This window comes from Bubalus bubalis, chromosome 7, assembly GCF_019923935.1.
Source record: "Bubalus bubalis isolate 160015118507 breed Murrah chromosome 7, NDDB_SH_1, whole genome shotgun sequence".
Classification (NCBI taxonomy): Eukaryota; Metazoa; Chordata; class Mammalia; order Artiodactyla; family Bovidae; genus Bubalus; species Bubalus bubalis.
In genome coordinates, this window is record NC_059163.1 from 105,209,300 (window position 1) to 105,234,162 (window position 24,863).

The window sequence follows — 24,863 nt, forward strand, 5'->3', positions numbered from 1 at the left end:
TGTCAGGCATCTACCGCGTCCAGGCTATTCTAGACATGGTGATACAACAAACAAAACGAGTCCTTGCCCTCATGGAACTTCACTTCAGTCAATAGGAAAGAGAGAATCAACATATAAACATGTAGATAAACTAATCAAATGTCAAGCATACAATAGACGGAACAGTATGTGACGATAAATAACTTCAGAAGAATTGAAGCCTACAAGTTGCTTCCACATCAACTCATGTGGGTCTTCTTGGAAGATTGCTTACATTTACAACTATCACTCCTGGATACCGTGCTGTTTCCAAGAAACCCATGCCTGTCAACTCCTGGTTCCTTTCTGGGCTTTTTCTACCATGCACTTTATCTCATCCCTCAAAGAAGACGGGTAAGTCTTCACCCCATTTCCATCTCTGAAAGTGCACATTCAGCTTCCTTGGTACAGTTGTAGCCTTTCAGAACTAAGACTCATCAATGCTTAGACCCAGGGATTTAACATTTCTGTACATGGAATTATTTTATTTACCCTTCTTGGGATTTGTTGAGGGAAACAAAAAATCCTGGGAATCCTTTCCTTCCATCTCACTTTGTTTAGGTCAGAACTACCATCAACACCCCTTTATGGGTCTCCTGTGCCTTTTCCTACCATCCCAGGTTTATTTTTCTAGCCCGGCTATCCAGCCTGCACAGTTGGCTTCTATGGAGATAGCACCATATGATGGTATATCACTTCTAGCAGGTCTGCAGTCACAAAACATTGATTTACCCTAGATGTTTTATTCCCTCCACAGAAAGCAAACACATGATCACAAACAGCAGCTAGACATGGAAAGGAAATGTTCCCATGTCAGCACCACTATTTTTTTTCCCTTTTTTAAACTAAGAGTAAAAGAAATTAGAGCAATACTGAAGGATTCTTGTTCCAGTGCAACTGAAATACTGTGTCTTAGCTCTGGTTGAGACTTGGCAGGGGGCACAGTGTTGACAGCAGTCGGGGAAAGTCTATTAAGCAGTGTCACTGTTCCCACTGGTGCAGTCGGCTCAGAGGCGGGCGAGAGCGAGTGGAGGGGACTAAGGTCTGGTCTGCCTGTAGAATACGCCTCAAGCACACTGTCTGCCATGCCATCTTCACCTGTTTCCTGAATACTACATCAGGACTTCACAGTAAGAGCCCAGGGTCACTTAAACATAAGGATTAAGACTGAGCCATTATTGTTAAAGAAAGGAAGAATTTTCTGGTAAATCTAGAAAGATGGAGGTAGAGGTTAAAAATCTGTATAGAGTTTTTCTTGTATAAATCAAAAATATCAATACTACCACTATTGAATGATAGAAGATCAATGTATTACTTAAAAGACTTTGAGTTAGATTATTAACAAGAATTCACAAAAATGCCATTCTTTCAGCAAATAGTGAGTACATGATATATATCAGGACATAAGATATCTTGCATGCATGCCTCTGTGTGTGTGTGTGTGTGTGTGAGATGCGTGTGACAAAGAGAAACTATGTGGAGGAGAGGGGACAGGAAAGGGGAGGTAACAGAGTTATATCATTAATTGTTAAAAGTATGTGTAATTAACATAATACTTACAAGACTACCATTTATTGACTATTCACCACATGCCAGGCACTATGCTGGGCACTTTTTTTTACAAGTTTTACAAAAGTTTCCATTCCACATGCAAAACAACAAAGATAGCAAATGAAAAAAGCAACATTTGCTCTTCCATCTCTTCCAAAACACATTTGCCTTAACATTACCTCCATATACCCTGGAGAAGGAAATGGCAATCCACTCCAGTACTATTGCCTGGAAAATCCCATGGACAGAGGAGTCTGGTAGGCTATAGTCCATGGGGTCGCAAAGAGTCGGACACCACTGAGCAACTTCACTTTCACTACCTCCATATATGCAAATATCCACTCAAAAAGTTAAATATTAAGAATACATTTCCAAGAAAATCTATCTGGCAACCCTCTGGTTAGTTATTCTTCTTCACTGGCAATTACTGTAAACCATGTCCCCAACTTCCAAGCAAGACGGAAAATAGCACACTACATTACAATATTATTTGAGTTAGAAAATTCTTCCTCCAGGAGCAAAAACCTGTAAACCAGTCCACTAAGTTCCCCAGAAACACTATTCAACATTATAGACTTAAACTAGAAACCAATGTGCTCACATGTGATGTCTAATAACTCGGAAACACTCAAGTAAGAAACATATTCCTTGCAACAGATTCTTCAATCAAAGGCACGCTTCATGGACTAAAAATGGTTCTGGCAAAAAACAATGGGATGGAAACAATTTTTTACTGAGAATTCTCTGAAGAGTTACAGCAAATTTCAAGAGTAAAGATATTTTGAATAAGTGGGGGGTTTTTTTGTTATATTTTATTTTGTATGGAAGCAACAAGTGATGGAGAGACACTAGGCATTCTGCCCTACCGAAGCAATTCTCAAACCAAAAACGTTCCTCCTTAAAGCATATAAAACACACAAAAACACTAAAAACTGGAAGACATGACCCAGACCTAGTTGAAACAATTATTTTCTTCACTCAAAATCTACAACTATATTTAGGTATTTGATGAAATGAATGAACTCTTTCTGATTTTCACTTGATAATTACTCCACAATCATAAAAAATGTCAGCAACAATTTGTTGGAGTAGTTTGAAAAGGACAGGTATTATTAGTGGGGATGTGGAGAAAAGGTAATCCTCATGCACTGCTGGTGGGAACGTAAATAAAGTGGTAAACGTGCAATGGAGAACAGTATGGAGGCTTCTCAAAGCATTAAGAGCATAACTGTTACACAATCCAGTAATTCCACTTTGACTATTTATCCAAGGAAAATGAAAACACTGATTTGAAAACATATATGCATCCCCATGTTCATTGCAGCATTGTTTACAGTAACCAAAATATGTCCATCAATAGATTAATGAATAAAGGAGAAGTGGGGTGTGTGTGTGTGTGTGTGTGTGTGTGTGTGTGTACATAAAATAGATTATGACTCTCCATTTGCAACAACATGGATGAACCAAGAGGGTACTGTGCTAAGTGAATAAGTTAAACCGAGAAAGCCAAATACTATATATGTGTTTTCACTTCTATGTGGAATCTAAAAAACAAAACTAGTGAACAAATATAATAAGACTGAAACAGACTCATAAATACAGAGAATTAACTAGTCACTGCAAGAGGGGATGGGTGTAGGAAGATGGGCAAAATGGCTGATGGCGACTACAAGGTACAAAATACCAGTTATAAAAGAAGTAAGTCATGGGGATGTAATGTATAGGATAGGGGACACAGTTTATGATAATACTCATAACTCTGCATGGTATGTGAAGCTGTTGCTGTTGTTCAGTCACTCAGTTGTGCCCGACTCTTTGTGACCCATGGGCTGCAGCATGCCAGGCTTCCCTGTCTTTCTCCATATCCTAGAGCTTGCTCAAACTTCTTAAGTATTAATGTAATACTTACAAAAATATCAAGTCACTATGCTGTACAACTAAAACTAATGTAACATTGTAACTCAACTATACTTCAAATAAAAAAAGAATCAATACGTAGAAAACAAGCTTATGGTTACCAGGGGATAAGGAAGGGGCAGGGATAAACTGGGAGACTGGAATTAACATATACACACTGCTATATATAAAATAGATAACTAATAAGGACCTATTGTAGAGCACAGGGAACTCTGCTCAATAATGTGTAACGGCCTTTATGGGGGAAAAAAAATCTAAAAACGAGTAGATATATGAATATGCAAAACTGATTCACTTTGCTGTACATTTGAAACTAACAAAGAGCAAATCAACTAAACTTCAATAAAAATTTAAAAGAATCAATAACACTAGCTCCATTTCTTAGAGCCGACTGAATACTTGTTTCCAGCAACTTTTTATAGACTTAATATGTGTGTATACCAATTCATAAATGTTTAAAAAAAACAGGTAGAAAGAAGAGTAGTATGCTGGATTGTGGAAAGAAGACTTAAAAGCTCTTTCTTAACGTGAAGATACAGAAATGTGCAAGAATAAATCTATAACCCAGTATTTAAAGGCAAAAAAAATTCTAAGAGAAATTCAATAGAATTTGGAAGGCTTAACAAGGAGCTCAGAAAAAAGATTTTAGAAGGCCATGTCACAACTTTGAGTCAACAAAGTCACAGTTTGTTAGGGGTTTTATTATTTTTAAGTAGTAACATATTCTTGGTTGCTGTCCAGTTGCTCAGTCATCTCTGACTCTCTGCAACCCCCAAGACTGTGGCATTCCAGACTTCCTTGCCCTTCACCATCTCTCAGAGTTTACTCAAACTCATGTCTATTGAGGGAGAAGGAAATGGCAACCAACTCCAGTATTCTTGCCTGGAGAATCCTAGGAACAGAGGAGCCTGGTGGGCTGCCATCTACGGGGTCACACAGAGTCGGACACAACCGAAGCGACTTAGCAGCAGCAGCAGCATGTTCATTGATTGAGTTGTTCATTGAGTTGATGATGCCATCCAACCATCTCATCCTGTGTCGCCCCCTTCTCCTCCTGCCCTCAATCTCTGCCAGCATCAGGGTCTTTTCCAATGAGTCGGCTCTTTGCATCAAGTGGCCAAATTATTGAAGACTCAGATTTAGCATCAGTCCTTCCAATGAATATTCAGGACTGATTTCCTTTAGGATGGACTGGTTGGATCTCCTTGCAGTCCAAGGGACTCTCAAGAGTCTTCTCCAACACCACAGTTCAAAAGCATCAATTCTCTGGTGCTCAGCTTTCTTCACAGTCCAACTCTCACATCCGTACACGATTACTGGAAAAACCATAGCTTTGACTAGACAGACCTTTGTCAGCAGAGTAATGTCTCTGCTTTTTAATACGCTGCCTAGGTTTGTCATAGCTTTTCTTCCAAGGAGCAAGCGTCTTTTAATTTCATGGCTGCAGTCATCATCTGCTGTAATTTTGGAACCCAAGAAAATAAAGTCTGTCACTGTTTCCATTTTTTCCCCATCTATCCGCCATGAAGTGACGGGGCCTGATGTCATGATCTTAATTTTTTGAAGCTGACTTTTAAACCAGCTTTTTCACCCTCCTCTTTCACCTTCGTCAAGATGCTCCTTAGTTCCTCTTTGCTTTCTGCCATTAGGATGGACATAATCTTGGACTGCATAACAAAAAAATTACTATCCACTATAGGGAAAGTGTTAGACCTATTGTACTTTGTATGTTTAGATGGTATAAGAATATTATGTATAATTCAGGAATGGAGAAATAACCACAGTCAGAAAAGTACAAGATCCAGAAGTTACATCATACCAGGAATTACTTATGAAAAAAATGGATGGTATTGAAAAGATTGAGTGTATATAATAGTATACTAGAATTACTGTGTTTTACAAAGCAGTGACTCCTACCTTTGGCTGATCAAAATCTCTCACGGCACTTTTTTAAAGTGTAGGTTATAGAGACTCATTACAAGAGATTCTGATTTATAAGATCTGAGTGATGACCCAAGAATCTAAAAATCCTCTAGGCAGGAACAAGAGTCTACAGGTGCACGTTCCAAAAAGAGAAATTTCGGTTCTCAGCACAGATAAGGACCTGAAAACATTCAGAACATTCCAGAATATGATGATTTCCTTGCAAAGTAATAAAATTTCTATTCCCGGGTATGTCTAAGCATAAGGTAGATAGCCACATGCCATGGGTACTACACAAGAGATATATGAATCTGAAAAGGAGAAGCAAAGTACACAATAAATTACTGGTGAGGAAATAGCCAGACGCAAGAAACCATTATACAATTTTAGTCACACATTGTAAATGGTCTTTCTCCATGAGAGTAATCTAATCATGAAGTTCTGGTTCTCATTACACATCAGTCATCTCAATCAGATTGCAAACGTTTTTTGTGTTACCATGCAGATGCTAAATGATATATGAGTTTCAATCTAGCTAGAGCTCAGAGAAACTGAATTTATTGATATATTATCAAAATAAATAGTAATCATAGCTTCAAAATAATTTCAAAAAGAAGTAAAATAACTTTCTGTTAAACTGTGATGATACTGGTAAATGGAAGAACCAAGAGTGGAGGAGGTCTCTTAGGCCAGAAAGAACTGACTGATATACAGGGGACTGTATATCATCCCTACATGGATATTTAAATTGTCCCCTAATGATGTAACAGTAATCACTTCAAATAGGAATAAATAGACGCTGTGTGAGCTAAATGCAGCTAACTTCCTATCATTCCATATACAATAAATATAAACCCTCACATTAAGTAACTAGATGTTAGACAGCCAAAGTCACAACCTGCAGCTTAGGAGCTCAAAGAAACAAAAGAGTAAAAGAAAAAAGGGGGAGAACACCAAGCAGTCTGGAGTTAGCTGTTTTAATAACTTTCCTTTGAGGGTTTGACAGATGAGAAGCAAGTCTCAGATATTGAAACAGGTACACATAATCAGATGTTTGGGCCTCTTAAAACAGGATTATCATCAGAGTTTGAGTGGTTTAATTGGTAAGAAAAAAATTCCTTCTGGTGGCCAAGTGACAGATACAAATACCTAGAGGAGAAACTTGGCAGATCTCTAAAATATATTCACACATAACCTGGATAATATTACTGCTATTTTTGTTGCAATATGAAGTTGTATCATCAAAAACATCTTCCTTCTATTGATACATGATGAAAAGCTATTATAAAACAATATTATTTGGGGAGAGATCAGTGGAAAATAACCATCTTAATTAAAAATTCTACTGGCTAAAGAAAGGTAAAATACTGAATTAACACTCAAGAAAGTTATTTTCAAAACGAGTACACGCACACTGAGCACATCTGTCTCAAGTCTGTTGAGCTATTTAAGAAAATAAGTGGTGGGGGAGAGGAGAGAGTTTGAATTGTATAAGGCAAGGTGTCTTGCCACTCTAACAATATATTTTCCTATGCCTGTTTTGTGACTATTGGTTCCATGGAGATACAGAAAATAATTTCAGAAATATCTAACATCTAATACCTTTAATCTTGAAAACACAAAGACAGTCACTATCACAAACTTCTGTCTGTTGATTTAAAAATCAACAAAACTTTCAAAATGGTAAACAAAGAAGGAAGAAATCTGACTATGTGCCCATCCTGCACCAGCGGCAACACCCACAGAAATCTATTGCAACATGTTGCCTGGTATAGGCTTGATGCTAATAATACAGAAGAGGAGTAGGAGGAAAGGGGAAGCAACGTTGCAGAGTTAGATGGCATTCATTTATTTAGCCTCACAAAGATGCGATAAAGTACTACCATTCTTAATCTATAAGTGAGGAAACTAGGACACAGAGAGCTTAAGTTACTAGACTAAGGTCACAGTGCTGAGGCCGGAACCCAGGCAATGTGATTCCAAAGTCCATTCTGTGACCCTGCTGGGCTGCCCTCCCACCTAGGACATCGTCTGCCACTCTCCCTCCTGAGATAACACATGGCACACTCCAGCCAAATGCACATGTTGCGCTCTCGGAGTACTTCCTAAATCCCATCTATCTGTCCCTACTATTCAGATAAACTAGACGAGATAAAGCAGGAGGGAAATCTCTCTCCCTTAAAGCTTAGCTCTAAACTGCTACCTTGGTAACCAACAACAATACATCACACACAAACACACACACATTCAACAGGCATCCATACATCACACACACACACATACACACACACACAGACACACACACACTCCTCCATCAAAATTTCCAGCCATCCAGACCAAAAAGGAAGGAAGACAAAGGAAGTAGAAGACAAGGAGGCAGGAAGAAAAAAGAAGAGAAGTAGGAAAGAGGAAGTAAAGGAAGAGAGGGAAAGTGGCAGAAAACACAGGATCACCACCACCTCCCTGGCCCCTAATTTCCTTTCATTTTAAAATCCCTGCAGTTCTCCTCCTGAACTAATCTCACTCCAGAGTCCAACTCTTAGGCTCATCTGGGGAACAGAGGAGGTGGACTGCCCAGTTCCTGCCTTCCAAGATAGGGGAATACCCTGCTTCCTCCCAACATTTTAATTTTGGTATGATTGTCTCCGGAGCCCTTGATGAATGATGACTGGACTTTCTCTCTAAGGAGGCTAGTAAGACAGGAATACGACTGATCAATGAAATACAAATAATCAATAAACTAATACAGAGCATGGCTCCTCAAAAGATTTGCAAAGAGCCAGTTTTTTAAAATCTCCAATCTGTTTCAGATCAATACTTTCATAAAAATATAACAAATTATCAGAAAAATAATTTTTAAAATATATAAAATATAAGCACCAAATTTTTGTTAGATCCAACAGACATAAAATTACTAACTCAAAATGCTATAAAAATTTCTAAATACTCTCAATTTCTGAACTTATATTACCACAAACTGACAACTCTCTAGAACAACACTTTGAATAATACTGTATTAGAACATCAAAGACCAATTTTTGTGTCTTAAATATTACGATATCTGAAAGAATTAAAATTTTTTAAAGAAATTTAGAAAATATGTTTTTCTAAGTGTCAACAGCAATTACCAGGAGGGATTAGACGTGACTATGAGCAACTTTATGATTTTTTTTCTTTATACTTTATATTTTCAAAATTAGTAGAAGTAAATAAAAAAATTAAAAAATAAATATAATTTCATAACATATTTTATGGCATATAAAGCCTGAGTATCCAAAACATCATTTCTACCTTTTTATCTTCTATAGATATAGCTTCACTTTTTCCAGAAACATCTATTATATACATTTTGGTTTAACATTTGCTCTAATCAATCTTATCTCAAATCATTTTTACAGTGTTCAAGCTCTCATTCATATGAATAAAATTCCTTTACCTACTCAAGTAGACCACAATGCTCAATCCTAAACAATTCCATGAAATAATTTGCAATTAAAAACCTATGAGTAAAGTTTCTTCTCTCAGTATTTATACCATTAACAGCTTTTACAGTTGTTTTAGCTAACTGCTAAATGAGAGTAAAATATTAGACAGTTATAATCATAAGATCACATAATTAAGTGAAAAGAGCTTTGATCAAAAACATAACCATTTTGTGACGAGTCACACACTAAATGTGAAGAACCTATTTCCAAAATAGCTGAAGAGGGGAAAAAAAACACTCAAACCTTTATGTATTATTCAGAGATCTTCCCTCCTGCTTCAGTTTACCCTTCCTCATCTTGCAATAGATGCAAGCCATATATTCATTTATTCTGTACATATCCATTTATACACCAAGAAAGCAGTGGGAAATAGGCAATACGGCAGTGAACAGGAAAAACACAGTATCTGCCTTGGTGAAGTAAGCATACAAAGTAGACACTAATTTAATAATTATTGTAACTACAGTACTTAAATATAATTCTCATAAGTGTCCTACCTTTTTTTAAAGCAAGGCATTATGAGAGAGAATAATACAGGTATCTCCACCAATCTAAGGGTCAACTAGGTGACTCAGAAAGCCCAGGGGTTAACTAGGCAGAAAGAAGGCCAAAAAGTGATCAGTACGAGTGAAGATCCTGAGCTGGGAATACATACACAGTAGTTTAATACATACACAATATTTTACTACAATAATAAAATAAAAAGCCAATGAAAATATGAAAACACAAAAGCATCTCTGATAAATATATTTTATTTTCATTTTTAGTCAAGAGCAAAAAGACCTCTGAAATCACTAATTGGAGTACTCGATTTTAAATTTTGTGACTGAATTTGAGTGAGGAATAAAGGTAACTATAATATCTTTCTGCAGGTACAATCCAAATGAGCCTGCTTTTTAAAGCACACACGCATTTGATTTCTCAGTGCTTAGCCCTGACCTCCAAGGCCTGGTCACTCCTCATTTGTATTACTGGCTGAACATCTAGGTTTCACTGCTGCTGCTGCTGCTAAGTCGCTTCAGTCGTGTCCGACTCTGTGCGACACCATAGACGGCAGCCCACCAGGCTCCCCCGTCCCTGGGATTCTCCAGGCAAGAACACTGGAGTGGGTTGCCATTTCCTCCTCCAATGCATGAAAGTGAAAAGTCAAAGTGAAGTCGCTCAGTCGTGTCCGACTCTTAGCGACCCCATGGACTGCAGCCCACCAGGCTCCTCCGTCCATGGGATTTTCCAGGCAAGAGTACTGGAGTGGGGTGTAGCAGTGGCAAGTAGTTCTCCAAGGATTCTCCAATAACAGAACAATGAACACAGTTTCTCCTCTCAGGCTATCTAGCAAGTTAAAACTCTGTCACAGCATGTAGCTCTACCCTCAGTCTGACAGCTTTGAAGAGAAAAGTGCTGATGGCAAACAGTGGTTCAGAACCTGTGACCTGACACTGGGCGACGGCACACTGGGCACACTTTCTCCTATGCTGCAATAACATACACTTAGCACAAGAGTGCCACTCTATTAAACGAACTCGTTTCACCATCTCTACGTAAATCTCTGTGGTGCTCTACAGACAAGTCAGTCACATATGCCTGAATTCCAGAGTAATGTACTAAGATGCTTTTCCCACTTTATCTCTCTAATTAGAAATGTTAAAGTCCTCAAAAAGGTATGTTAACAAATCAGCACAATTTGTTTTTTCAAAATGAATTCTGTGTAACTGGTAATCATACTTCTATCATCATTATACCATCTTTTATACAGTTCATTGGGAATAAACTGTTCCTTTACTTTTTAACTTCCATTAGGATACTGGTCGGAAAAGGCAATGGCACCCCAATCCAGTACTCTTGCCTGGAAAATCCCATGGACGGAGGAGCCTGGTGGGCTGCAGTCCATGGGGTCACTAAGAGTCGGACATGACTGAGCGACTTCACTTTCACTTTTCACTTTCACGCATTGGAGAAGGAAATGGCAACCCACTCCAGTGTTCTTGCCTGGAGAATCCCAGGGACGGGGGAGCCTGGTGGGCTGCCGTCTATGGGGTCACACAGAGTCGGACATGACTGAAGCGACTTAGCAGCAGCAGCAGGAGGATACTGGTATTAAGTGTGTGAATTACTATTTTCACTTTTTTAAATAAAAGGTAGTCATTACCAGTAAGGTAAAAAAAAATATCTTTTCCAGTTTAAAATACTAAACAGAAACATTTTACTGACAGTAAATACATTTTTGTTAAGACATGCTCTCATAATGTTCAGCACTATCACCAGGAACGCAAAATCATCATCAAATTTAATTTAGATAATTTAATTTAAAATTTTAATTTAAATTTAATTCAACTAAATCCACTGACAATACCTCTCTTTGAGGGAAACAACACATATGACAAAGACTCAAACACAAAGCATAGGCTTGCCAGATGGCACTAGTAGTAAAGAATCTGCCTGCAACTGCAGGAGATGAGATGCAAGAGATGCAGGTTCGATCCCTGGGTTGGGAAGATCCCCTGTAGTAGGGAATGGCACCCCACTCCAGTATTCTTTCCTGGAAAATTCTATAGGCAGAAGAGCCTGGCGGGCTACAATCCATCGAGCCACAAAGAGTAGGACACGACTGAGCCACTGACCACACTGTCCTTCCAAGACAGAAACCTACGCAGGACGACAGTTTTAGGCAATTCTTAAATCACAGCTCATTCATTTGGTGTGAGCTTGAAAGTGTCACACCTGCTGGGCATAAACCTTCTGAAATCAGAAAGACTCAAACTTTAATGCCTTTTTATTTACTACCATCAGTAAAAATTTACAGAACTATACTACAATAAGAAATACAATTTTAGATAAATCTGCATTTTCTCTAACTAATTGAATTTGTAGACTGTTATCTATTTATGCTCTAGTTTTTAGAATTAAGTCCAACAGAAACTGAAATTGGCAGTGAATGGTCAGTCACTTTAGTTTCTCCTTTATTAGGTCAAATGTGCATCTGGCAAGGAGTCAGCCCAGACATTTTCTGGGCATCAGTGTGCTGGCCAAGGCCCCAAATAGCTCAAATTGCTGCATTAGTGCTGTTCAAGTTGCAAAAATACTTCCCCAGACTTTCTTTGAAAAACAGCCTGCACTGATCTTCATAAAAATGTCCTCTTACATATTCATCAATTCTGAAGGACTACTACAAGAATTCTAATACTGGCAGTAGAACAGTCATTTCTGCTTTTACATAAAAGTAAGTAATACATTTACTTACTAATTTCAATTTAACATTAGTTCAATTCAGTCATTCAGTTGTATCCGACTCTTTAAGAAGATTCTAATTTTTTAAAATTTCCTAGATATCTGGTTATATGAAACATGTCTTCACTGTTTGATGGACAAATCTGTAAGTCTAAAGGCAACAGATAAACTATTTTTGAAAAAAATAACTAAGTTCCATTTTAATTTTGGCCAGCTACCTAATAAAGTACCTTATAAGTTAAAGTCAATAAATACCTTATAAGTTAAAGTCAACTTATAACACAATCTTAATTGAACCATACTTACAGTTACTGCAACTTAATGGAAAAATCTTTTTTTAAAAATCTTGAGCTAAAGTTTAATAAAATATTTCATTCTGTAATTCTAGACATTAAAAACAATCAGGCTTATATAGTTGTGCATTTGAGATCACAAAATTGTGAAAGACACAAAAAGTTATTTTAACATATGTGTTGATGACATCTAGATTTCAGACACAACTTGGATCTCTCATTTAATGCTAGAAGTTAGGGATATAATCAGATCAATAAACTATTTAAATTGAAATTAGCATTAATATGAAAAATACACTATAGAATATAACATAGACAAGAAATCTGATTTGATCCATGGATAATTTAACTAGTCAGTACTGATGCCAGGCACAGTGGGAGGTTCTGTAATTTGAAGACGGATATATAAAATGTAGTGCATGCTTAGAATAAATTTACACTCTGGTGCTGGAAGATTTCATTGAGGAGGGCCACATTAGCTTCAGCCTTAAAAGATGTGGGATTTACAGATACACAGAGCAGAAATGCACTAAGTAATGCAGCTCTAAATCTCAGCAATATTAAGAAATATGAATCAGAAGGGAAAAAAAGCTACAATGTTCTCAGAGACATGACAGTTAGTCAAGAAATAAGTGTGATCTAGTCAAGATCTATGCTTCCACAGGTTTTTCTAACCCTTTCAAACGCTCCCACTGTTGGAGTATGATCTTTCTTGAAGGCAATTTAGCAATGATTATCAAAAACCTTAAGAACACATACTTTTGGCCCCAGTACTTGGATTTCTAAGTACTTTATAGATATATAGAAGTCGCTCAGTCATGTCCGACTCTTTGTGACCCCATGGACTGTAGCCCACCAGGCTCCTCGGTTCATGGGATTTTCCAGGCATGAATGCTGGAGTGGGTAGCCATTTCCTTCTCCAAGGGATCTTCCCGACCGAGGGATCGAACCTGGGTCTCCCGCATTGTAGGCAGACGCTTTACCGTCCAAGCTACCAGGGAAACCTAAGTACTTACTTCTAAGTACTTACTTCTGTCAAATAAGAGTACAGGGTAATAGCTTTTTTAATAGTAAATAACCACCTTCATGGTATAAAGTTTAAAAATCATAATATATTCATGAAATTAAATACTATTTCATCATTAAAAGGATTATGAAATGAGATCTCTTTCTATGTCAATAACTGAATGATCTACATACTTAAGATTTCAGTACATGTCATATTAAATGAAAAAGTAGAAGATATATCACTAAAGAAAATACACAGATAGCAAAAAAGCAAACAAAAGATACTCAATATAGTTATAAGATGAAATGGCTCTGGGGATCTAATATACATCATGGTGACTACAGTTAACAATACTGTATTATATACTTGAAAGTTGCTAGAGCAGTAGAATTTAAATGTTCTCACTACAAAAAAAAAATTACAATTAGGTGAAGTGATGGATGTGTTAATTAAATTTATCGTGGTGATCATTTCAAAATATATACATTATATACTTTAATATAGATTGCACACTTTAAACCTACATGTTATATGCCAATTATATTTCAGTAAAGCTGGAAAGAATTTTAATTTAAAAAAGATACTCAACATCAGTCTTTAAGGAAATAAATTAAAACCAAAAGACAGTTTTCCACAACTGCATATCCACATGCAAAAGAATGAAACTGGACTTCTTCCTCACACCACACACAAAAATAAAACAGATCATCAGCTTAAATGCAATAGCTAAAACTATGAAACTCTTGGAAGAAAATACTGGAGTAAATCTTTGAGACTCTGAATTTGGCAAAGCTTTCTTAGATGTCACACTGAAGGTGCAACAAAAGAAAAAATATATAAACTGGACTTCATCAAGATTAAAAACACTTGTGCTTCAAATGTCCATAAAGCACTACCCATCAAGGAAATGCAGATCAACACAACAGTGACACCAGTTCATACCCACTTTAGATGATTACAGACAGTAACAAGTGTTGAACAGAATGTGGAGAAGCGGAATCCTTATAACGCAGCTGTTAGGAAATAAAACTGTGCAACCTCTTGGGAAAACAGTCTCACACTTCCTAATGGTTAAACATAGATTTACCATATAACCCAGTAATTCCACTCACAGGTATATACCCAAAGCAATGAAAACATATGTCCACACAAAAAACGTGTACATGAATGTTTACAGCATCTATACTCAAAATAGCCAAATATTAAAAACAACCTAAATATCCATCAACTGAAGGACAAAAAATATGTGATACAGCCATACAACAGACTATTCCAAAAAGGAATGAAGTACTAATATCTGCTAATATGGATGAACCTCAAAAACACTATAGTAAGTTCAAGAAGTTGAACACCAAAGATCACATATCGTATCATTCCATTCATATGAAATATTCAGACTAGGTAAATGTAAGAGACAGAAAGCATGTTGGTAGTTGTCAAAGGCTGAGGGAAGTGGGGAGTAACTAATTAATGGGGATGGGATTTCCTCTTGGGATAATGGAAAGTTTTAAAACTAGATAAAGGTGGTAGTTATACAATACTGTGAATGTACTAAACTGCAACTGAATTTTTCACCTTAACATGGTTACTTTTGTTAAGTGATTTCATTTCAGTTAAAAAAAAAAAAGACTTAAAGAGTACACCATATGTTGAAGACTCTAACAATTCATCCTTGATTTAACAAAAAGATACTACATACCTATTAGAATGGCTAAAATTAAAAATACTGATCATACTGAAGTGTTGGTAGGATGCACAAAAACTAAACGCTCATACACTGCTAATGGAAACGTAAAATGGTACAACTGCTTAGGAAAACTGTTCGGAAACTTCTTAAAAACTTCTTAAAAAAAACATATACCTTCCAGATAATCTACCATTTCCCTGCTAGGTACGTAAGCAAGAAAAATGAGAGGACACATCTTTACCACGACTTGTAGATGAATGCTCACTGCAGCTTTCTTTGTAAATTAACGGAAACTGGGAAATAATCCAAACATCCAACAACAGGCAAATAAACAAACAATGCTGTATCTACACAAAGATATACTACTCAGTAATATAAGGGAATGAACTACTGTTAGCTACAGCATGCACGAATCCCCAAAACTATCATGCTGGGTGAAAAAACTCACACCAAAAAAATGTATACTATATAGTTCTATTTATATAAAATTCTAGAAAACCCAAACTAATCTATAGTGATGGAAAGCATACCAGTGGTTGCCTGGGATGAGGAGATGAGGGTGGGGGAAGTGGAGGGAAGGGACCACAAGAGCTTCCAAGAAATATATAGGAGTGATCAATGTATTGTGACCATTCTCTTGATTCTGGTGACAGTAGTTTTAGCGGTGTATAAATATGTTCAAAGTTATTAAATTTTACACTTTAAATATGAGCAGTATATTGCATGCCAATTAAATATCAATAAATCTAAAAATTTAGGCTACAACAGTGATTTCATTTCTGAATTTTAAAATAAACATTTATATGCACAGAAAATAATATTTTGGTAATATATACTTCCTACTGGGATTATAAGGCTATTTTTCTATTTCCATAATGGAAACACAAAGATGTATTTGAATACTGTCTGTAATGCACCAAAAATGAGCTAAACTTCTACTAGGTAAGAAAGCACAGTTCAGTCCAATTCAGTCACTCAGTCGTGTCCGACACTTTGCGACTCCATGAATCACAGCACACCAGGCCTCCCTGTCCATCACCAACTCCCGGAACTTACTCAAACTCACATCCATCGAGTCGGTGATGCCATCCAGCCATCTCCTCCTCTGGCGTCCCCTTCTCCTCCTGCCCCCAATCCCTCCCAGCATCAGAGTCTTTTTCAATGAGTCAACTATTCGCATGAGGTGTCCAAAGTATTGGAGTTTCAGCTTTAGCATCAGTCCTTCCAATGAACACCCAGGACTGATCTCCTTTAGAATGGACTGGTTGGATCTCCCAGCAGTCCATGGGACTCTCAAGAGTCTTCTCCAACACCACAGTTCAAAAGCACCAATTCTTCGGCCTTCAGCTTTCTTCACGGTCCAACTCTCACATACATACATGACTACTGGAAAAACCATAGCCTTGACTAGACAGACCTTTGTTGGCAAAGTAATGTCTCTGCTTTTGAATATGCTACCTAGGTTGGTCATAACTTTCCTTCCAAGGAGTAAGCGTCTTTTAATTTCATGGCTGCAGTCACCATCTGCAGTGATTTTGGAGCCCAGAAAAATAAAGTCTGACACTGCTTCCACTGTTTCCCCATCTACTTCCCATGAAGTGATGGGACCAGATGCCATGATCTTCGTTTTCTGAATGTTGAGCTTTAAGCCAACCTTTTCATTCTCCTCTTTCACTTTCATCAAGAGGCTTTTTAGTTCCTCTTCACTTTCTGCCATAAGGGTGCTATCATCTACATATCTGAGGTTATTGATATTTCTCCTGGCAATCTTGATTCCAGCTTGTGCTTCATCCAGCCCAGCGCTTCTCATGTTGTACTCTGCATATAAGTTAAAAGAACAGGGTAACAATATACAGCCCTGACATACTCCTTTTCCTATTTGGAACCTTCTATTGTTCCATGTCCAGTTCTAACTGTTGCTTCCTGACCTGCATATAGGTTTCTCAGGAGGCAGGTCAGGTGGTCTGGTATTCCCATCTCTTTCAGAATTTTCCACAATTTATTGTGATCCACACAAATGCTTTGGCATAGTCAATAAAGCAGAAATAGATGTTTTCCTGGAACTCTCTTGCTTTTTCCATGATCCAGCAGATGTTGGCAATTTGATCTCTGGTTCCTCTGCCTTTTCTAAAACCAGCTTGAACATCTGGAAGTTCACGGTTCACATATTGCTGAAGCCTGGCTTGGAGAATTTGAGCATTACTTTACTAGCATGTGAGATAAGTGCAATTGTGTGGTAGTTTGAACATTCTTTGGCATTGCTTTTCTTTGGGACTGGAATGCAAACTGACCTTTTCCAGTCCTGTGGCCACTGCTGAGTTTTCCAAACTTGCTGGCATATATTGAGTGCAGCACAGTTTACCATAAAAATCAGTGATTCCCACATACTATGCTGTAATAAAAATCTAGAGTGTCTTTTAATCTATGAAGCACATATAGGAGAGTCTGCTTCATAAATTTAATTCGGTCATATTATCTCTTCAGTTCAGTTCAGTCACGCAGTCATGTCCAACTCTGCAATTCCATAAATGGCAGCACGCCAGGCCTCCCTGTCCATCACCAACTCCCGGAGTTCACTCAAACTCACGTCCATGGAGTCGGTGATGCCATCCAGTCATGTCATCCTCTGGCGTCCCCTTCTCCTCCTGCCCCCAATCCCTCCCAGCATCAGAGTCTTTTCCAATGAGTCAACTCTTCGCATGAGGTGGCCAAAGTACTGGAGTTTCAGCTTTAGCATCAGTCCTTCCAATGAACACCCAGGACTGATCTCTTTTAGAATGGACTAGTCGCTTGCAGTCCAAAGGACTCTCAAGAGTCTTCTCCAACACCACAGTTCAAAAGCATCAGTTGTTTGGTGCTCAGCTTTCTTCACAGTCCAACTCTCACATCCATACATGACCACTGGGAAAACCATAGCCTTGACTAGACAGACTTTTGTTGGCAAAGTAATGTCTCTGCTTTTGAATATGCTATCTAGGTTGGTCATAACTTTCCTTCCAAGGAGTAAGTTTCTTTTAATTTCATGGCTGCAATCACTATCTGCAGTGATTCTGGAGCCCCAAAACATAAAGTCTGACAAGTTTCCACTGTTTCCCCATCTATTTCCCATGAAGTGATGGGACCAGATGCCATGATCTTCGTTTTCTGAATGTTGAGCTTTAAGCCAACTTTTTCACTTTCCTCTTTCACTTTCATCAAGAGGCTTTTTAGTTCCTCTTCACTTTCTGCCATAAGGGTGGTGTCATCTGCATATCGGAGAAGGCAATGGCACCCTACTCCAGTACTCTTGCCTGGAAAATCCCATGGACGGAGGAGCCTGGTAGGCTCCAGTCCATGGGGTCGCTAAGAGTCGGGCACGACTGAGCGACTTCACTTTCACTTTTCACTTTCATGCACTGGAGAAGGAAATGGCAACCCACTCCAGTATTCTTGCCTGGAGAATCCCAGGGACAGAGGAGCCTATTGGGCTGCTGTCTATGGGGTCGCACAGAGTCGGACACGACTGAAGCGACTTAGCAGCAGCAGCAACATGTGCATATCTAAGGTTATTGATATTTCTCCCTGTAATCTTGATTCTAGCTTGTACTTCTTTCAGCCCAGCGTTTCTCATGATGTACTCTGCCAATGGGAAATGGGGGAGGGGGGGAAGCAACTCTTAAAACTAAACACCTCCTCTGGAATTAGTTCAGGATCTTAAAGCTGAAAAAAGTACATCAATATTGACAATTCTGTGATTATTTTTACAGCATATTTTAAAAGTAGGTTAAAGTTCTATATCATACTGTAAAAATTATTTTCTTTCTCTTATCTGATTCTGGCATGAGAAACCTCTAACTTAAACGAGATAGAGATGATGAAATGGATTTTCATCTTATTGATGCTATGAGAGTAAAGCAGTTTATACATCTCAGTTGTAAAGATTATGACCCCTGGTTGTCACTGAAAACTTCCAAAGGCATAAAGGAATAGCAATATAATGTGCAAGTGATGTATTCTGCAGGTCAGCCAAACACTGAAAATACATTCTGAAGAGATTATTCAGTATCCAGTTTGTTCTCAGTCCAAAACAAAAGGAAACTGTCCCAGGACTTCAGTATGGACCAGTCCCAGGACTTTAATATGATCATACTAACCCTAAAATATCAAAATCAATGTCAGAATTAAGAAGATATAGAATTGTTAGGGAGGAAGTTAGGCATGAGCAAGAAAGCTCACAGATTACCTACAAAAATAACCACAGAGACTTTTTCAACTCCTGCACATGGGCCATAGGCACACAGTGGATACAAACCAACTACAGGGGCTTCTCCAAGCAACCTTATGCAGCTAGGAGCCCATTAAGGGTTCATATATAATCTACACATATATACATCTGATTATAACAGACTAAATTATGGGAAGACATATACAACAGAGCCTGTTGTTCTGTAACTTGTAATTGTCAATCGACCTTGAGCGTATGCCCATTTGCATTTCCCTTTCTTGATTGGGGGTGGGTACAAGCCCTATTTTGCACAGGGTACAACCAAAAGGAAGAGATAAGAAGTATAAAAAGGAGGAAGCCAAGAGGGACTAGGAGGACAATGAGTCCTTTGGGATTAGCCTGCTCCCATGTCTTGGGAGTATCCAATAAAAGATCTGTCTGCTTGAGCTGAATTGAGCTGTAACTTGTTTGTCATTTTAAACTCTTTAGTCCACCATTGCAAATTCTTGTTGCGATGAGACAAGAACCAAGGAAGAGAAACAAACTGACCTATAAGAAAGAAGATCTAATCAAACATCCAATGAGCTAAAGAGCTTGAAAGAGGGTTGTTTCTCGTCTCAAATGCAAATATTAGATGCCAATTAAACCAAGGTCAGAATCCATTTCTGGCTTTTATTCCAAATAAGGTGATGATCACTGCATTTTCCACAATGAGCATGTGGCCACACCCTTCGATCAAAATAGCAAGAAGCTCTGTTAGTGAACACAAGCAAAGTTCACACTGCTGATAAGTCACTTCAGTCGTGTCTGACTCTGTGCGACCCCATAGACGGCAGCCCACCACACTCCCCCGTCCCTGGGATTCTCCAGGCAAGAACACTGGAGTGGGTTGCCATTTCCTTCTCCAATGCATGAAAGTGAAAAGTGAAAGTGAAGTCACTCAGTTGTGTCCGACTCTTAGCGACCCCATGGACTGCAGTCTACCAGGCTCCTCCGTACATGGGATTTTCCAGGCAAGAGTACTGGAGTGGGATGCCACTGCCTTCTCCGAAAGTTCACACTAGTGTATAAAAATTCCCACTGGGAATAGATAGTGCTGCTTTGTGACAGAGATGGAGAATAAAGAGCTCCTGAAAGATAAAGTTGTATAAAAAACAATGGTATATGGTCATTTAATATTCTAGTACAAAATTTATTTGCACATATAATACAAAAAGAACCAAACACAGAACTGAAAGGTATACTTAGAATCCACTCCTACCTTCTTCCAGATAGAACCAAATTAACTTACTGGATTATTTAACACTGCAACGTTGGCTATTCAGTAAAATTCTAGTCTAAAAGAATCATTTACCTACCTGCATCATCACGAATCATCTCTCAGATTCTCACATTTGGACCATATTTTTTTTCAATCCTAAATTGGCTTCTGCTGCCACTTACCATTTGCACAATTATCAGAAACACTGACTTATTTTAATAGCAGCCTCCATAAAGTAGAATTATAAATATCAAACTAAAGAGAAATTCTAGAAAGACAATATATGCAATATACAAAATAATTTGGACCATTTACTCCTCTGGGTCATCTCACTAACTTTTTATCCACTGTTATATGGAAGGATATGGTCAGGAATTTTAAGCACTATGGATAAATAATACATAGCATATGGACTGTAATTCTAGCTACTTTATTTATAAATCTTTAAATAATCATTTTCAGAGATACAACGCATTAGTTACATATTTTTGAGAAAAACTGAATGGAATGCCTATTAGAAGATGTCAAAGTTTCAAAGTTTTTTTAAAAAAAATCTAAAAATCATTTTACACAGTACTGTTTTACACAGAATATACAGAAAAATATTCATAAACAGAGTTTACAATATTTTATAGTTTCCTTTTTAACAAAAATGTTTAGGTCATTTTCCAATTGTTTAATTAATTTTAATGGGAAATCTTCATAAAACTCATCATAACACTCATCAGTAAGATTATATACTCTTTATATTTAATTTTTTTCTGTTATTAACAGCCACATAAAAACAGTATCAGGTGAAAATAAATAAGCAAACATTTATTTTAAAAAGCTGTATATAAAAACAATTCAAAAACAATGATGTATAAATCATGTACATCAATAATAAATATCTATATGTACTGGCCTGGAAACATATCCATGATATGTATTAAAGAAAAAAGGCAAGTTGCATAGCAATGTGTATTAGTGGAGGAAGGTGATGACATTAGAACATAGAAAAAAAAAAAAGTAAGAAGCCAAAAAGATTACACCTGGGAAGAACGGAGGATATAAGACACAGGAAATTTTACTTTATACCCTGTATACCTTTATATTATTTGAATATTTTACAAATGGCATTAAACTTTAACTTTTAGATAACAATACATGTTTTAAAAGATGTTGCCAAATACTAGTCAACATTCTTGACACTCTACGCCTAATTAGTAAGGTTCATATCATGATGAAAACCACAAAAGCAGTAAATTTTAACTACCTGATAATCAAACTGTAGATTGACTTCACCATTTATGTGACGTTTACTATTCATACACAAGTGTCTACCTAAAGTATGTTTAACTTACATGCATTCATAGGAACTGCATGTCACGTAACCTAAGATGATCAAACATTCCCAATCGGCCTGTAAAATTTTAGAACCAGGAACAGAGTGTCCCAGACTGAAGTGTGCCTGCCTCACAGCTGCTAGGATAACTACTTTCCATTGACCATTCTATTCCCCCAGGACTAAAAAGAGCCCACATACTATCTGAGACTGAAGAACTGCCAAATCTTCTAGGTTACTTGCATTTCATGAACAGAAGAAAACACACAGTTCATGACCATTCCAAAAGAGGCATCTTCTGAACTGCCTCACCCTCCGTGGGTGGTGTACAAAGCAATTCTTCCTGCAAAACTGCTTTCCATAAAAGGAGACAAGCTGTACTCTGTTTACTTCACTTCCTTAGTACTCTTACTCCACCTGAACTCACAGAGAAATAATTGCCCCTGAGGCAAATCCTTTATGGCATTTGCTTCAGCAAAGGGTAAAGCCTTTTATGACAACTGAAACGGCTCAATAAGGAAGGAGCTGGTAAGGGGGAATGCAAAACACACGCTCAGACAGGAGGTCTCAAAACACCTACTAGCTAAACTGAACTTGCCCTGGCTAAGGAACCAACTCAAAAACTACAAACACTTTAAAAGGTGTTAAGTGCTTTATTTTATAGATGTACAGATTCAAGTTTAGGGAAAAGTTTTGCTTGCTTATAAATTTTACCTGGAAGTGAAATTGTTGTACAAAAAAATAAGACTTTTTTTCATGGCTACTTATAGTAGGCATTTAATGGCCAAAATATGATTAAGAACGGACACTGCCATTTTTCAAAACAATTCAAGGGTATAAGTAAGTTTTTTAAGGACGGCACCAATTGTTAAAATTTCCATTTCTAAAGGACTTTGGGCAAGAGTGACTAAAAAATTAACACCTAAGAAAGAAAAGAAAACAAAGGTTGCCTCAATAAAATGAAGGTAATAGGAATTTCTGGAAAAATTCATTCTGATTGAACAGGAATCTTGCAAGTCAGATGTGCGGGCTATACTTAGTCGCTCAGTTGTGTCCGACTCTTTGCGACTCCATGGACTGTAGCCTGCCAGGCTCCTCTATCCATGGGGATTCTTCAGGCAAGAATACTGGAGTGTGTTGCCATGCCCTCTTCTGGGGGCTCTTCCCAACCCAGGGATTGAACCCAAGTCTCCTGCATAGCAGGCAGATTCTTTACTGTCTGAGCCACCTGGGAAGTCTTACAAGTCAGATAAGCACCATTAAAGGAAAAACAGCTCCCTGGCTATTTGTAGGCAAAAATTGATTTCAATTCAAGAATAATATCAATTACTTCAAGACAAAGATATGTTTCATCAAACATTAAACACTCAGGAAAAACCAATGGAAAAGTTGATTACACACACATGGGACAGCCACCATCCCACAAGCTGGAAGGCATCGACAACAAATGCCCAGAGTGAAGGATGCACTCACCGATGGAACAGGTTAATTCAGCTTCTTAATACAAACACACAAATCAAGGGACTTGTTACAGAAGGTTGGGGGATCTGCTGCTGCTGCTGCTGCTAAGTCGCTTCAGTCGTATCCGACTTTGTGTGACCCCATAGACGGCAGCCCACCAGGCTTCCCCGTCCCTGGGATTCTCCAGGCAAGAACACTGGAGTGGGTTGGGAAAATCCAGGAAGGCTTGAAAACAGTATTTCTCAAATATCTGCGTCCTGAAATCATACTGCTCATTAAAAACACAAATTCCTACTCTCTACTCCCACAGATTTTAATTCAGTAAGTCTAGAGTGAGGCACAGAAATGTGTACTTTTATCAACAGCTTCAGGTAATTCTGAATCAGGTGGGCCAAGAAACGCTGTTCCAGAGACTCCCCTACACTCTCTGTATGTGGTTTAAGAAACATACAGCCATCCTCAAGTACCCAAAGGAAAATCTAAATACTCCCACCACACTACGGGAATAACTCGTGTTATTCACAGTGCATGATGCAATTCCTGACCATCTGAAGCACGATAAAGTCTCCATTCCTAAAAAGTTTTAAAAGAGTACTGACAGCCTAAAATCAGCAAGGAGAAACAGCCACTTTTGAGGTATGTTCATGTGCCATCATCTTAGAGGCTCTATCTTTTAAGGAATGGCCAGGCTGCAAGAGGTAAGAAAGCTGCAAACAACTTACAAAAAACAAACCGCAAGAACTTGCCCAGATTCAAAATTTTCTTCAACATCCTGTTCAGAAGGAGAATGGTCTTGAATCACATGACTCTTGATGAAACAGTAATTTCAAACTACATTGAAATACATGCTTTTTTTCTCATAACCTCTCCATCCTAGCTAGTCAAATTCTACTCTAGTTAAAGTTCACTGACAAAATCTGTATCCAGCAGGTACTAACAGCTTTTAGCAACAAAGGTCCTGGTGTAAAAAGTAAAACAAAATGTTACTTATGCTGCAAAGTTACAATTATATTCCGTAGCACAGACCAGAAAACACTCCTACAGTGGTTTCAATAAAAAGGAAATAGTTATTTTCTTCATGTAAAGAGAAGTATTGGAAGGAAATGGCAACTCACTCCAGTATTCTTGCCTGGAGAATTCTATGAACAGAGGAGCCTGGCGGGCTACAGTCCACAGGTCGCAAAGAGTCAGACTCGACTTAGGAATTAAACAACAACAAAAGAGAAATATAAACGTGGGAATCCAAAACCACCACTGCCCCAGGCTCCCATTCTTTCTCCTCAGTTCAGTTCAGTTGTTCAATTATGTTAGACTCTTTGCGACTCCATGGACTGCAGCACGCCAGGCCTCCCTGTCCATCACCAACTCTTGGAGCTTGCTCAAACTCATATCCCATCAAGTCGGTGATGCCATTCAACTATCTCATCCTCTGTCGTCCCCTACTCCTTTTCCCAGCATCAGGGTCTTTTCCAGTGAGTCAGTTCTTCGCATCAGGAGACCAAAGT

The 24,863-nt window shown here is 38.0% G+C and overlaps 1 protein-coding gene across 16 annotated transcripts in view; it reads right to left on the minus strand.

The window, feature by feature from the left end:
* Positions 1–24,863, minus strand: part of PDLIM5 (PDZ and LIM domain 5) — a 227,706-nt gene that overhangs the window by 168,243 nt on the left and 34,600 nt on the right. The window lies entirely within an intron of this gene.